This window comes from Canis lupus, chromosome 10 (genome assembly GCF_011100685.1).
Source record: "Canis lupus familiaris isolate Mischka breed German Shepherd chromosome 10, alternate assembly UU_Cfam_GSD_1.0, whole genome shotgun sequence".
NCBI classification, from domain to species: Eukaryota; Metazoa; Chordata; class Mammalia; order Carnivora; family Canidae; genus Canis; species Canis lupus.
This window is the reverse complement of record NC_049231.1, coordinates 30,974,342-30,989,767: the sequence shown is the minus strand read 5'-3', so window position 1 is coordinate 30,989,767 and position 15,426 is coordinate 30,974,342. Positions and strand designations below refer to the sequence as shown.

The 15,426-nt window shown below is 47.5% G+C and overlaps 1 protein-coding gene across 4 annotated transcripts in view; it reads right to left on the bottom strand.

Annotated features, from left to right (window-relative positions):
* Positions 1 to 15,426, bottom strand: part of LARGE1 (LARGE xylosyl- and glucuronyltransferase 1) — a 526,275-nt gene that overhangs the window by 423,727 nt on the left and 87,122 nt on the right. Inside the window, exon 1 of one of the 4 annotated variants that reach the window (XM_038550746.1) lies at positions 2,999 to 3,017. The exons of the other annotated variants lie outside the window; for them this stretch is intronic. The gene's annotated coding sequence lies outside the window, so the exon portion shown is untranslated. Of the gene's footprint in view, positions 1 to 2,998; positions 3,018 to 15,426 lie in introns of those variants that run through there. 4 annotated transcript variants of the gene reach the window in all.

Genomic DNA, 15,426 nt, shown 5'->3' with positions numbered 1-15,426 from the left:
ATGAAAACGCCAGAAGAGCAAGGGATACTGGGAAGAGTGAGGTGTTGTTTCTCCAAACCACTCAACTCCACCAGCATCTTATAGCCACTTGTATGACTCCCTCAAGGCAAGAGGCATTAAGCCTGTCCTTTATAACAACTACTGTCACATCATGGAAATGGGAGGGCACTTAATTTCCCCAAAGTTCTAGGGGTTTTGCTTTCCTATAACTTACATTTTTCTCCCTCAAATTGAGATTCTCTGTCTCAATCATCTCTGTGACAGTGCCCTATGTGTGGAAATGTCTTGGCAACAAGTCACTCATGGAAGCATGTCGCAGTGCCAGTTTTTATAAAGGCAAATGAGCCTGGAGATGCAGACATTTTACAGATGTGATATGTATACAAACGGGACTCAGTAAATGCCAATGGCATTCAATAGTCTCTAAGGTGATATGACTAATTATTTAATAAAGCCAATAACCAAAGGCAGAGGGGTGTCAGAGGTCCTGAAGACCAGACCCAAGTTCCATGATCCTCTAAGAGGACTCACAGGACTCAGCATATACTCACACGCACATGGCTTTGACTTACTACAGCAAACACCAAACAAAATCAGCAAAAAATAAAAGCCCATGGGTAAAATCTGGAAGGAACCTGGCACTAGCTTAGAGTCCCCACCCACTGGAGTCACCCAAGACGCACCTAATGCACCCAGCACAGGCTTTGGCAACACATGTACAAAGTTTGACCAGGGAAGTTCAGATTCAGGGCTCAGGGTTTTTATTGGAGACTGGTCAGTGGGCATCCTTTGCCTAACATGTACCAAAATTCCGGACTCCCAGGAGAAACTGTGTTCAGCATAAGCTCTATCATTTGCATAAACAGTTGAGGCACAGCGAGGCACTCTTACCAGCTTCTGGAATGATGGGCACCCTCCCAAAATCCAAGTTTTCAGACATCAGCCAAGGGCCAACTTTGCAAGCAGGCCTTTCTACAGATACCAATTGGGTCTGTTAACTCTGGTCTGCACAGGGCGAAACACCCAAAAGTATATTGGCCTAAGTCATCATCCTGAAAAGTCATTTGCTGATTCCAAAAATGCTGCCTTTGTCCACAGGTGTTTTGGATTTTATTTATTTATTTATTTATTTATTTATTTATTTATTTATTTATTTATTTATTTATTTAGAGATCTGCCTTCAGAGCCCTCTGTGCAAAATACGGTGGCTTTTCAACCCATGAGGTGGACTGTATCTCCAATAACCAAGGCATTTGGGAGCCTCTGGCACAAAACACTAGTTAACAATAAATAACAATACTGGATCTTCCTACTTTGGTCTTCAAGCTCAGAGTTCAAGGACTATCCACCCATTCATTCCTCAAACATGCATTTGGCACCTTATGAGGACCAGATACCTTCTCCATTGCTGGCAACATAAGAGAAAAAACATATGAGAATAAAGGACCCAGAGCCCACCTCACTGCTGTTCAGCCCACTAAACACTTCGCACGCACACACCTGGGGACCGCTTGCCACAGAACACTGCACAGAGCCAGCTGTGTATCTGCGTGGTTTGGATACCTTAAGCAACCTAGTTTTTATTTCCCCCAGGGAGTAAGACTGCAACTCTTTGCTTTAAAAAAAAAAAAAAAACTGTTTTTAAAAAAGCAATTCTTCTTGTCCTACAGTTCTTAGCAGGGGCCACCACGTGACAGCCCCACATCGTGCTTGAACAAGGGAACTGGACAGAGAGGGATACAATCCTGCCACCCCGCCAGGGAGCCCTGTACTCCAGGGACAGGAGTGCCTTATCTGCATGCACTCAGAGGGTGGCAGGGGCACCATCAGGCTCTGACCACCCCCCCCACTCGCCAATCACAAGGGACACGCTCCTCCAGCCCTTTGTCTTGCTGTGCTCTCACCCTCCCTCGGCCTCCCTTGGCCTCCCTCAACCCTCTGCTGACAGGTGCTTGTCCATACCAGTCACTCCACCCAGCAGCTCTATCCCTGCTCCTTCCCTTCTCTTTCATTTGTAAAATTGTCACCACCTCCATGAACTTCTTTGTTTAGGGCTTATCTTTCCTCACTAGAATTTTTTTTTACTCCTTTTTTTTAAAAGTCATTAAAGTGAAACACAGTACAATCTAAGACAAAGTACCGTATAAAGTCAGTGATCTCCTGTCGCAGAGAGCGTTTGCGATGTTGTGCCATCTAGCCTACCTACTTCCAAAGTATTTCTATCACTGCAAAATAAAACTCCCTACCCACTGGGCAGCTTCTCCCTCGGGGCCTGGTAATGACCAAAAGATTACCTCTTCTGGATATTTCCTGTAAATGGAATCCTAGAGTTTGTGACCTTTAGGGTCTGCCCCTTGCCAGGTCAGGCGCTGGCAGCGATCTGTTTTACTGACCATTGTATTTCCTGTGTCTAGGAACAGTACCTGACCCAAGAAAACCAGTCGGCTAATATAAGTGTTTGGTAAATGAATGAGCAGCCAGGTGGATGAGGGAATGGGAGAGTAAATGGCCCCTATCATCCAGAAGGAAAGAGAATAGAAGCAAAGGGGGCTCCTGCAAGATTCTCTGGAGGAGCTGGGAGGGTCAGACAGGTCTGTGATTTGAGAACCAGGCGTGGCTGCAGCAAATCCAACGAGTCTCAGCTGGAGACACGTGTTAGGACAGGATAGTCTGGGAGTCTAGCCTCCAGGACAGCCTGGAGCCTTATAAATGAACCTGGCACATTTTCTAGATGCAGTGCTTACAGGACCTTCAACAGAAACACCCCTTTACATAATCACATCCTGGAAGAGGATAAATAATTCTTGAACACTTTCCAGGAACATGGCTATATCATTATATTGAAATCATCTACAATAGGACATCTCCCCACCTATAAGTAAGAAGATAGCTTATTCGTCTCTGAATTCCTGGACTCAGAGCAGTGTTCGGGCCTTTCTAGGTTCTCAGGGATGCCAGCTGCCCAGCTCAGAGAGAAGTGATGAGACTTAGAGCTGACCTGGAGTCCTCTTCCTTGCACTTTCAAGCCATGTGACTTCCAGAAACACAGCCTGATGGGCAGTGTGGTGCAGCAGGTGGGACTATATGGCAGCCCATCAGGAGTAAAAGCCTTGGAGATGGCTTGCTGGGATCCAAATCCCAGCTCTACCGCTTCTGAGCTGTGTGAGCTTGTAAATTTCTCAGCTACTCTGTGCTCAGTTTCATCATCTGCAACATCAGGATGACAGCTTCATCAACCTGTTGGGGAGTCAATGAGTTAATTCACATGAAGCACTTTAGAAGAGGGACCAGTATGTAGTAAGTGTGCAATGAACGTTACTTTTACAACCAGGTCTTTGCTTTTCAAGTTCCTCCATCTCCGTATCTGGAAAGAAGGATGAAGCCTTGCCATTGTGCTGAGAGGAGTCCTCAAGGGAGCATAAGCAGCCCTCCTCTGCCCCTGGTGCAAAAGCATGAAAAAGTGGGGTTAACATGGTAATGAGCTTTCTCTGGGAAGGCATAAATCTCATCAATATTTTCGGAGTATTTTTAAGCTGCAAGGCCCGCTGCTCAGCTCTGGGATCAGTGTAAGACTCAGAAGTGCTCCAACCTGAGGATGCACACAGTCAGATGTGGAAAACGGATGGGCTCCACATGGAGCATAGTGTGCGCTGGACTTGAACCTCTTAGATGAAGCAGCAGAAGGATTCAGGGTTTCATACCTTTTTCAGAAGACCATCCATTCTGTGTTTTCCCATGAAAATTAACTATTAAAAGGACGAGATGGAGAGAGGTTCAGTGAGACTGTCATGCTGTTTCCCTCTCAGCCCCAGGACCTGGGTGCATACTTTTCCCTTTGCCTGCAACACTCCTCTCCCAACTCCAGAGCCACCTTCATCCAACCCAAACCCTCTCTGATTTTAGATCTCAGAAAATCTTTCTTCCCTAACCCCACCTAACCAACTAATGTACTAAAAAGAGCAGGGCCTATGTCGTATGCTTTCCTAGCACCCTGACTGTCCCACATGCCATACAACAGCTTATACTTATGTATGTGATTGTATCATTGGCCCCCACCCCCCACCTCACTAAGCGTGAGCTCTGAGAATGCATCTGTTTTGACTGGTACTGATAACCAAGAGCTTAACATATAGGAGGTTAACACATAGGAGGCTATCTATAAATCCATACTGATTGGACAGATGGATTGATAGATGGGCAGACAGATAATCAGACAAATCCCAATAAGGCTTGAGCCTCATTCTCTGCATCTCTAAACCAGCACCACCCAACAGAATGCTAGCCCCATGTGTAATTTTAAATTTTCTCCTAATTACTTTTAATAATATATCTATTTAACCCCATATATCCAAAACATTATCACAACAATATGTGGTCAATATAAAGATGTTTAATGTGATAATTTACATGCTGTTTTCACAGTAAATATTCAGAACTGGGTGCATATTTTACACTCACAGTACATCTCAATTTCGATGCTGCATTTTCAATAATTAAAATGAAACGGAGTCCTTCCAAACCCACTATCCATGTGTGGTTAAAGGAAAAAACATCTCCAGAACAATAAGCCTGTATATTAAGGGAAAATATTTTTACACTGCTTATTTTAAAATTTAAATCATCAAGATTAAATAAAATTCAAAGTGTGGTTCCTCAGTCACACCAGGCACATTTCGAGAGCTCTGGACACACATGAGGGTGTGGCTACCACAAGGGAGAGCTGGATACCAACTACTGAATTGACAGGTGTGGGTGCTTTCACTCCCATGGCTCCCCTGAGGAAATGGCAAGGGCAGCTACCATTTACTAATTACCATTAGAAAGGCCTTCAATCCATTCTCTCATGGGATCCTTATCAGTCCTATATGGCAGGTATTGCTGTTTTCTCTTTTTAAAAAAAAAAAAAAAAAGATTTTATTTATTTATTCATGAGAGACACAGACACAGGCAGAGGGAAAAGCTGGCTCCCCCAGGGAACCCAATGCGGGACTCGATCCCAGGACCTGGGATCATGCCAAAAGCAGATGCTCAACCCCTGAGCCACCCAGGTGCCCCAGGAATTGCTATATTCATGCTGCAGATGAAGAAACTGAGTTTGAGGGATGCCTGAGTGGCTCAGGGATTAAGTGTCTGCCTTCAACTCTGGGCATGATCCTGAGTCCAGGGATCAAGTCCCACACTGGGCTCCCTGTGTGGAGCCTGCTTCTCCCTCTCCCTGTGTCTCTGCCTCTCTGTGTCTCTCATGAATAAATAAATAAAATCTTTTAAAAAATAAGAAAAGAAACTGAATTTGAGAGAGATTAAGCCATTGACCAACATCACATAGTAAGTGGTGGTTAGGATTTGAACCAAGGACTACTGAATCCCAAGCCTGTGTCAGCACAGTTATCTCTGTACTGACTCCCTGGAACCAAACCACACAAGGCAGAGCAATGTACCCCTGTACGTGGTATGGTGGGCTCCAGGTGATTCTCAAATACCAGTTCTCCAGCCCTGAGCACATCAAAACAGAACTTCTCTGCCCCTGCTTGACCATGTGGCTCACTCTGGCCAATGAAATAAGCACACAGGCGACAGAGGGGAAGGAAGCGTTAAGAACCAGTGTGTGGCCCTCCTCTTGGCATGATGACCAGCAATGGTCCTGAGAGAGGTCACCCTGGATCCCAGAGTGAAGATAGCATAGGCTAGAGCCACATGTGGCCTCTGATGAACATGCATCATGGCGGAGGGCAGGGGGGACCTCATTCAGTGAGTCACTGGGATGCTGCCCAGATAACCCAGCCTCCTGACGGATGAGCACACGGTTAACGTGCAGTGGAAGATGGGTAACTTTGGTGTTCAGGGGAAAGTGGGTAACTCAGAGCTCTTCCTGATACTGCCAGAATCCTGCAGACTGTTCTTCCCCAAAGCCAATGAAAGGGCTATTACACCACCAGCTGTGGTGGGGTCTGGTTTCATCCCTACTGGTATTACTGTATTTCTTACAAATAGCTCATTAAGGCAATTATCAGTGATTAGCACAGTGGCCCGAGCATCAGTACAATCACACACATTAATAAAACACAATTTAGCGGAGCGAGTAAAGACATGAAGAAACTGGGCTCCCTTGTGGGGCACTCATGGCTTGAGCTGAAGAGAATTTCCACTAAACTAAAGCAAAACACTGCAGAGAAGTGTGCCAATTCCAGCACCTTCCTAGTGCTCGTTTGCATGCGATTCAATTCAACCAAACCAAACCAAAACCCAAAAAACTTGAGTGTTAAAGGATGACTGAGAGTCTGACAGGTAGAAAGAGTCAGCAGGATTTTCCAGGGGGAAAAACAAATTCACAAATCTTGGGAACGTGAAGAGTATGTTAGATTCAGAGAGTGGTCAAGTTGAGGTCTGGCACTTAGATGTAGAGCCTAAGGCCAGGAAAACCAGAACCCAACTGGGAACACATGTGGCATTGTTGGACTTCTTCTAGAAGTGATGAGGAGTTGTCAGAGCCTTAGCACTAACATGGACTGCCACGAGCTGCTCCAAGCTTCAGAACAGTCCTTCGAAACATGGGAAGATATGGGAAGGAGTGGGGCAGGCAAGCAGCGAGTCCCACCATCCAGGCCTGTAGCAGGGGGAGATGAAAACCCTGCTCAGCTGGATGACCTAAGTAGACGAGGAACACGGAGATGTGGTGTCATTAAGAGAGACATCTGGAAATTATTTTGAAAGGTTGAATCTGGGCAGGCAAATGCAGGAGATGATTAACACATGCAAATATAGATGTTAAAAATTCATTTCTTTTCCCACTCAGGGGCACTTAATATTTGAACAACTCCAAGAGCAGAGGCCCCACAGGGCTAAGACCACAAGGTCAAGTCTACGCAAGGCTCCAACATGCTCTGAAACACACCACCACACCTGCCTTCCTCTGCGTTTCCGTGTTCCAAAGAAGTCCAAGTGATGGCTCCCTCCCCTGTACACACGAAGCCACTTCTATCTACTCAAGTCTCAAGGGACACTGGAGTTCAGACCAGAGCCTCCCAGCATGTACGTGCCAAGCAGGGTGAGTTGTCATTGGGAAGACCTCGCTCCATCACACGGTCACCTTCGATCCGCCGGGTCAGAGGCACAGATGGCGCAGGCCTCGCCAGGCTGTTCTGTCCATCTATCAGACCCTCTGAGATGTTTCCCTGGGGACTCTGGTCCGTTACTGAGTTTCCCTCTGTGTGGAATATCATGTTCCAGACGCACAGTCAAGCCTCAACAGCTGTGCAGGCCAACCACACAATGTGGATCAAGAAGCTTCTTCACAGTTTGTCTGCTCATCCACCAAACATGTACACTGTGCCCTGACAACATGCCAGGCCCCAGGCTAGACAATGAGGCACTGAGATGAAAAGAAAACCATCTGTCCTTCAAGGAGTTCACAGCTTCCTCAAGGAGACAAAGAAAGAAAAAGACAAATAAAACACAGATATATTTAATGAAACTGGTTCTGCATGCTTTCTAGCTTTTTTTTTTTCCCTCATTAGGAGGTACCAAGTTGGTACATAAACCAATGCTAAGGGAATAGTCTGGATTTAAGTGGTTCTCTTAGTCACTTCAAACGGCTGTAACAAAGTACCATACATACACTGGGGGCATAAGGAAACAACAGAAATTTATTCCTCACGGTTCTGGAGGCTGGGAGTCGGCTGGCATGGCTGGTTTCTGCTGAGAGCACTGTTCTCTTGCAGGGCTGCAGACTTCACACTTGGGAGAGCTTTTTGACGGTGACTCTTATGGGGGCACTAATGTCACTCTGGGGGACTCCAGCCTCATGACCTGATTTAACCATAAGGACCTCTCAAAGGCCCCACTTCCAGAAATCATCACACTGGAAGGTAGGATTTCAACATGTTAATGAGGGGTGGGAGGGATGGGGAGGAGACATTACGTCTAGTGTAGTCCTGTTCTGAAATACACCCAGTGCACGCAGAAGTGCCATTCTAAGAAGCAACGAGCTTTCCCAGATGACAATGCCAAGCTCATGGAAATTCACCAGCATCACACAGATTTTCTGTTCTTCTGACAGTCATGTACCAAGGACCAGAAATGAAACAGGTGCCCACACTGTCCCACACAAACATCTGGTGAAAGACAGATGTGTCTAGCATTTAGGATCCCCTCTACCCAACAGGGCAGGGGATAAATGAAATAAGCTTGACCATGGTGATCGCCTATCTTCAGAAATGGTGATGTGCGGCCATTCCCACTGGGACACAAGCACCAGGAAATGACACTCCACTTCTACTCCAGCTCAGCCCTCAGCTCGGATAAGGAAGCACTACTTCAGGAGGGTCCATCTTTTCTGCCCCTCAAAGATCTCCTGTTGAAATGCATTTTCATTGTGAACATAGGAAACTCAGGCACTCTTGAATGCCATACTTGCCCCTATGTTGTTTTTTGTTTTTTTTTTTTTCTTTTATTTGAGAGGGGAGGGACAGAAAGAGAGAGAGAGAAAATCTCATGCAGACTCCAAGAAGCCCGACGTGACTCGATCTCACAACTCTGAGATCATAACCAGAGCCAAAACCAAGAGTCGGATGCTTAACCAACAGTCACCAGGTGCCCCTTACTTGTCCCCATTTTGACAGATACTTCCAGCTTTCCTTAACTCTCGCATTCTGCAATGTTCCCAGCTTCAAAGCCCTCACAGGAAAATCCTTAGATTATAAAACAAATGCCCCATTATAACAACTCCATGAACACTGAACAAATACACAGGGAGGGAAATAATTATCTGCTGATTGTTTAAATTATGCCAAACATACTGCACTCTTATAAAACTTATCTTTTAAGCTTATTTTTTCCCATTTTAAAGGACAAAAAAGGTTTGAAAAGCATCACAGGTTCAATTACTTATCACAATGTGGGATGGAAAGGAAGCTACGTTGAGGTCGAGATTCTAAATCAGGTCTCTTTGGCCTCCAATATTGCTATCCTGTCCATGACATCTTCTCACTTGACTAGTTCAAATTCCAGAATGTTCTCCTGGAAAGGTTGGTCTGACAGACTGTCACTCTTCCCTAAATGCCTCTGTCTTTCAAGTCATTCTCCTCAACCTGACAATCTATCCCTAGAGCTAAGATGCTGACTGTCAGCAAATGACACATTTCCAATAGTCTCCAACAGGAGCAAATACTGTATTCAAGGTTCCTGACATCCCAATGACAATGACAATGATGATTAGTTTTGTGTGTTAACCTGGCTAGTTCTATAGTCCCTCGTTATTTAATCAGACACCAGCCTCCATGTTGCTGTGAAGTCATTCTGTAGATGTGGTTAATCTGTGCTATCAGGTGATTTCAAGTAAAGGAGATTAGCCTCAATAATGTGAGTGGGCCTTGTCCAATCAGTTGAAGACCTTAGGAGCAAAAACCAAGGTTTCCCAGACAAGAAGAATTTCTGCCTCAAGACTGTAGTCCTGACTCCCAACGCCTGAGCTTCCAGTCTGCTGGTCTGCCCCACAGATTTCACAGCTCCCACAGTTACATGAGCCATTTCTTAAAACAAAGCCTACGGTATATGGTAGATCTCTCTATGTCCTACTAGCTCTATTTTTCTGGAGAACCCCCACCTGACACAACGCATAACACATGCAGAATGGGACTCAGTATGAACTATTCCATTTGATTCTCCCAACAGGTCACTGATGTAAGTGTGTCTCTTCCACAGAGGAGGAAACCACAGCTCCCAGCAGCTAAGTAACGTGCCCAAGGAGCACACAGGCATGAATGACAGGGCCATCACCCAGACCTCAGTATTCAAATGGCATGAGATTTCCAAGATGTACTGTCCCCCAAAAACCACTGTAATGTAACCCCCAAACAGAACGCCCGAGGAAAGGAAACTTAATGGCTTGCCACTGGCCAGATTCTGAGCGTAGCCCAGGGAAGATGGGCCCCCACGGCCTAGGCAAACTGGTTCCTCTCCTCTTGGTGGGGCAGGTCCAATGTGGCGGCCCAGACACCACGATCAACTTCTCCCAGGACAGTAATGGGACCAGAGAGAACTGAGGAAGAGGCCAGCTGGGGAGAGAGTTTCCCTCAGTCCTTATCACCTTGGCCGAGCCCTGGGCCCTCCTAGTCTGCTCCCTTATCAAGCTGTCCAGCTGTTCAACATGAATGCCAAAATCACTGTTCTTCATTAATTCACTGGAAGCCTTCATGTAAACCTCATTAACGGGCACAGTAATTGCTCTGTGAATATTGCCCATTTTCCAATTATGTTTCTTTCCTCATGCCGGGAGAATTTGCCATCGGAGAAAAAGCCCTGGGTTGCCTTCATCTGTTCTACGACAAGTGGGTGAGTGATTGGCTTTTGACCATGGCTTCTATGACCCAGAGAGAGAGAGAGAGAGAAAGAAAGAGAGAGAACTCTTTTCATCTGAGACCCATTCTTGGGAATCTAACAGTGCACCTGCCTGTCAATCCAGCCCAGGGACCCATGCACTGGGTGCAACTTCAGGGAAGAGGCTGGCCATGAAAACCAAGTTTCAAAACAGAGCCACAGCAAAGGATGGGAACTCGTCCCCTGCCTTTTCCACAAGGAGTGTCCCTACAGGTGTGTGCACGCTCGCAGGCACCCGGACACCCTGCCAGTGCTTGCCTCACACAGCAGTGGGGGGCAGGAGGGTTCACCACATGAGGAAGACCTTGGGGAGATGTGCCTTAGAAGCAGGAATCCGGCTGCTCAGCCATTTGTAGACCATCATAAGCACTTCTTATGAGACCATCAACCGCTCATCACCTCCAAAAACCCGCAACCCTCCTGAGTCCAATTATCTCCAAACATTCCCTCTTTTGCATTCGATTTTCTCATTAAATGAGCACACAAAGCGTGGCCTGGCGTTTGGATGCCTGCACTGTTTTCACAAATAGAAAGAGTCTAGGTGATGAAAACTCCAGCCCGACAGCATGCACCCCCTGTGGCCTGTGGACAAAAGGGGTGAAAATCACGGACCAATGGTGAACAGCACAGAGCTGCGGCTGGAGTAGCACTCAGGCTTTCCCCCTCAAGATGCAATTTGGTTTGATGGACTGATAGAGACAGAGGGACACTGATACCAACAGATGGATGGCTGATGGAGACAGATAAATAGGAGAGAGACAAACAGGTAGGTAGGTAGGTAGGTAAGTAGATACATACATAGGTAAGTAGGTAGGTAGATAGATACATACCTATATACATAGGCAGGTAGGTAGGTAGGTAGGTGTACCCGTACATAATGTTGAGGGCAAGATTCTAAGTCAGGTCTGTCTGAACTCTAGAATCACTATTTACTCCATGACACAGTTTACTCTCACTCCACCATCTCGAATTCCAGAATGCTCTCCTGGAAAGGCTGGTCAGAGGGACTATCACTCTCCCCTAATGGCTTCTATCCCTCAAGTCATTCTCCTCAGTCTGTCCCTAGAGCTAAGAGGCTGGGTGGTAAATGTCAGATGTGTGTTATGTCTACATAAATACACATCTAGATCCCCCCACCCACCCACCCCACACACACACACACACAGTGTCAAAGATGTGCCACTGAGGCTCAGCAGCACCCACACAGCCTGGCCTCCAGTGGGCACACAGTGCCTTCCCCACCCAGCATGTGCCTAGGATCTTGTCCCCCACCCACCTCAGCCCTTCACAGGTCTGCTCCCTCCACAGGCCTCCACACATTGACGCCACTGCTCAGAATACACGTGTGTGCCACATGTCAAGTACTCATGTATCAGATACTGTTCTACACCTGGTGCATATATTAATTCATTTAATGCCCTAAACAGCCCTGTGAGGTCTAAGTCTTCCCATCTCCACTTTACAGCCCTAGAGAGAGATCAAATACCCTGCCCAGGGTCACCCAGCCAGACAGTGGCAGGTGGGCTCCAGAGTGCAAGCACCTGACCCCTGTGCCAGACCAGCCTCTCAAACTCCCTCCTTATGGAAGGCTCCCTGGCTGCCTCTTCCCTCTCCTCCCACAATGCTCCATGCATGAGCATCTTTCTCAGGCCTCCCCACTGCTTGGTGCACTTGATCACACACCTGCCCTCTCTTCTCTCTAGACCAGGAGACCCTTGGGGCAGGCAGCCTCTCCAGCCTTCATGGCTGGACACCCAGCATGGTGTCCACTGTTCTTGTGGCTGCCAAACCCCATTCATGGCCCCAAAGAGCTTCCAAGCTTTTACAGGGTCACCAAATCCACATGTGGAGAGATCACAGAAGGGACACACAGCAAAAATACAGAGGACGGAGCTCACGCCGCTGGAGCCAGCCCAGGCTTCCTCATCGAGTTGGGGGCAGGAAGAGGCCTGCTGGCTAAATAGCTACCTAATAAATGTGCCCTCACATCACGGCCAGGCTCCGCTGTGAATTAACATTCAGCCGCACACCTTCTATTGGCAAAATGCTTCATTGTCATTTTTACTGGTTCTGCCTTACAACTTCCCACTAGGTCAATATTATCAAGGGGGTCAGTGGTAAGATAGGACAAAATCATTATCCACGTTTGACAGATGGAGAGGCTAAGGAGGGAGGGCAGGAGACGGGGGCCGCGTGGTGTGGCGTGCGGGAAGGGGGCCCCTACAGGCAGGGGACCCGGGATGAGACCCCAGGCTGTACAATGAATCTGACCTTGGACAGTCTGTGCTGTAGTGTCTCCCCTATAAACACAGGATATGACTGTACTTACTCATAGGAGCACAAATATTAAAATCTCCCTATGGCACCATGGCCAGTTTGTAAGGGCTAAATAGTGTTTCCTTTCCTATTCTAAGTGGAGCACAGAGGCTTGAGAGGCTCAGGAGGCCAGCGGGGGGGCTCCTGGGCCTCAGCCAATACTAGTGGTGCAGTCGGCATGCCAGTTTACAAGATTTATTCCCGTGTATGGACCACCAGTCCTTCTAAAGCCAAGGCATTTTAATGCGAAAAGCCGGAGATCTTTTGAACATTTTGCCTTGGACGGTTGGAGGAGCCAGCTGGGAGAGAAGGGGGCTCCAAGAGGTGGTGTGTATGCATGCACTCACCCTTTCACAAATACTTACTGAGAACCTACTATGTGCCAGGGACGAGTAAAGGAAGGGGCCTAACATTTCCTACGTGTGTCTCAATATGCATGCCCTCTGCCCCCATCATCTGAGTTCTGAGACGTCCACCACCGTGCTCCCTCAGTCCCTGCTGTCCCTGGCCATGCCGCGACCCTCATGGTAGATGCTGCTCCCCAAGTCACGGGGCAGGTTCTCTGCCTCCACAGGGCTCAGTGCGATGTCACCCCTGCAAAGACCTTCCTGTCCAGCATCACCCCAGAAGTCACTGCCACCACACTGCTGTCTCCAGTTTATCCAGAGCATGTATGGAGAGATCTGGAACTGCCTCGTTGGCTTGTGTACAATCTGTCACTCCAAAGACATGTTTGCTCCATGGGGACAGGGACCCTGTCAACTCATTCATGGTTGTCTCTCCAGAGCCTGACCAACTGTAGGTGTTCAGTGAATATGTTTTGAATGAATAAGGGAGAAGGAAGTGTGGGAGGAGGGGAGGGGAAGCTCAGGGTGGCCGCACAAGAATGTATGGGACTAAAGAGCATGTGGGAAGTAGGCAGGCTCCGACCGCCGCAGCCCTGGGAGCAGGGCCTCGTAAGGCAGAGGCTCTCATAAATATCCAACGACAGCCTGTACAAACTTACCTTTTCCCTCCACATATATTAATCTTATTCCTTCACTTCTTGAGGGCAGCAGCTCTGTGTCCTACCCTCTGTGCCCCGTGGACCTGAACAGATGGTACCCAGCAAATACTTATTGAATAATGAAAACGAAGCCTTGCCCATGCTTTTTAGTTTATTTTTAAACAGATGAGATGCCCGAGACCAGGAAGCCCAGTGACTTGGCAAAGGCTCACAGAACTCAGGGCGGGTGAGAACCTAGGTGGGCTTTGTGGGCAGTGATCACAGACTCCCTCAGACGTCCCCCCACCACTCTGCAGGAGCGTGTCCTCTCTACAAGCAGGCCCCGGGGTAAAGCTGTGGTTATACCTCATCGCTATCCTGAGAACTGGTATCACTAACGTTTGGGCACATGGTACGTGTTCAATAAATAGGTGCCGAGACTGATTCATCCCCGCGCTCAAAAGCAACTTCACAAACCACCAATTTGAAGAGAACTGTGCTTATCCTGTTCACCACAGCCTGATCCAAATGCCAAACAACTTCCAAGTCTACACAGGCCCCCATAACCTCTTTAATCCAAAAGTAATGATCATGACAGCCGATTTCCGTTCACCCCATCCTCACAACTCATTTTATCTTCCCCTGCAGGGTATGCGAGCTCAAAGCTCTCCCCGGGTCCACTATCCTACCAGGTCCGTGGTAGGGCTAAAACAAGTAAGTTACTCCACACACATCAATGCTCTGGATGATGTCTTTGAAGTTTAGATCTTCTGGTCACAAACTCTGTGTCCTTCTCCCGCTCTCTCAGCTTCTCCCTCCCTTTCTAATTATACTGCCATCTGGGGCGGCTCCAGCTCCTGTGGCTATTCATCCAACCTACTGGTTTACCTGATCTGTAACTCCTGGTGCCAACAACCTCCACCGCCATGCCTCCTTGGTACCAGCTCACGGCCTGGGACATTGCCCAGGAGTTGTCTCAACTACCTTAACCACAGATATGCCTCCTTTATTCATCATTTAATCCCACTAAATCCACTTCACTTAACCCACCTATCCCCCAACTATCCATCTTCGCTTCCCACATGTATCTTGCCTTCCATCAGTCATCCTGAAAGAAACGTATTTGTTTTTCAGAAACTGTTTCTTCACCTGTAAACTGGGCCCTTTGTGGAGAGAGCTAGCTGTTCAGCAAGCTCTGCACACAGGGTGAGAGAGTTTGCAGCCTCCTCGCCATGAGGTGCGACCCTGGGACTAAATTTTAACCAGGGGGACATGAGCGGCAAGGAGGCTTATGCTCTTGCCCTGTGTTGGCTGGACATCAGTGCCAGAGCTTCGAGTGAAGACAAGGGCCAGAGTCACTGCGTGGAGCAGACACACACACACACACACACACACACACACACCCTTCACTCTCCCCAGCCTACTCCTTTGGGGAATGAGATAAAAACCTCTTGAATCATACATTCTGAGATCTATTCAGCCTGCCGTGATGGGATGGTTATAGTAACAAAAATTTCCGAAACATCCAGCATAGGATCTGGCATAGAGCCTGCCAATATAACAGATATTTGATTTTTTTCCTTTATCTGCTCTTATAGCATTTTCCCTCAACTCTTTAAAATGAGAATAGAGGTCACCAGATACTAAATTCCCTGCTGTACTCTCCTTGGCACCACCTGGGGAGGTGGCAGCCATCTCCTACTCAGACCCCTATGAAGCCAAAGATCCTTAAGAAAAGAGGATCAAGAAGT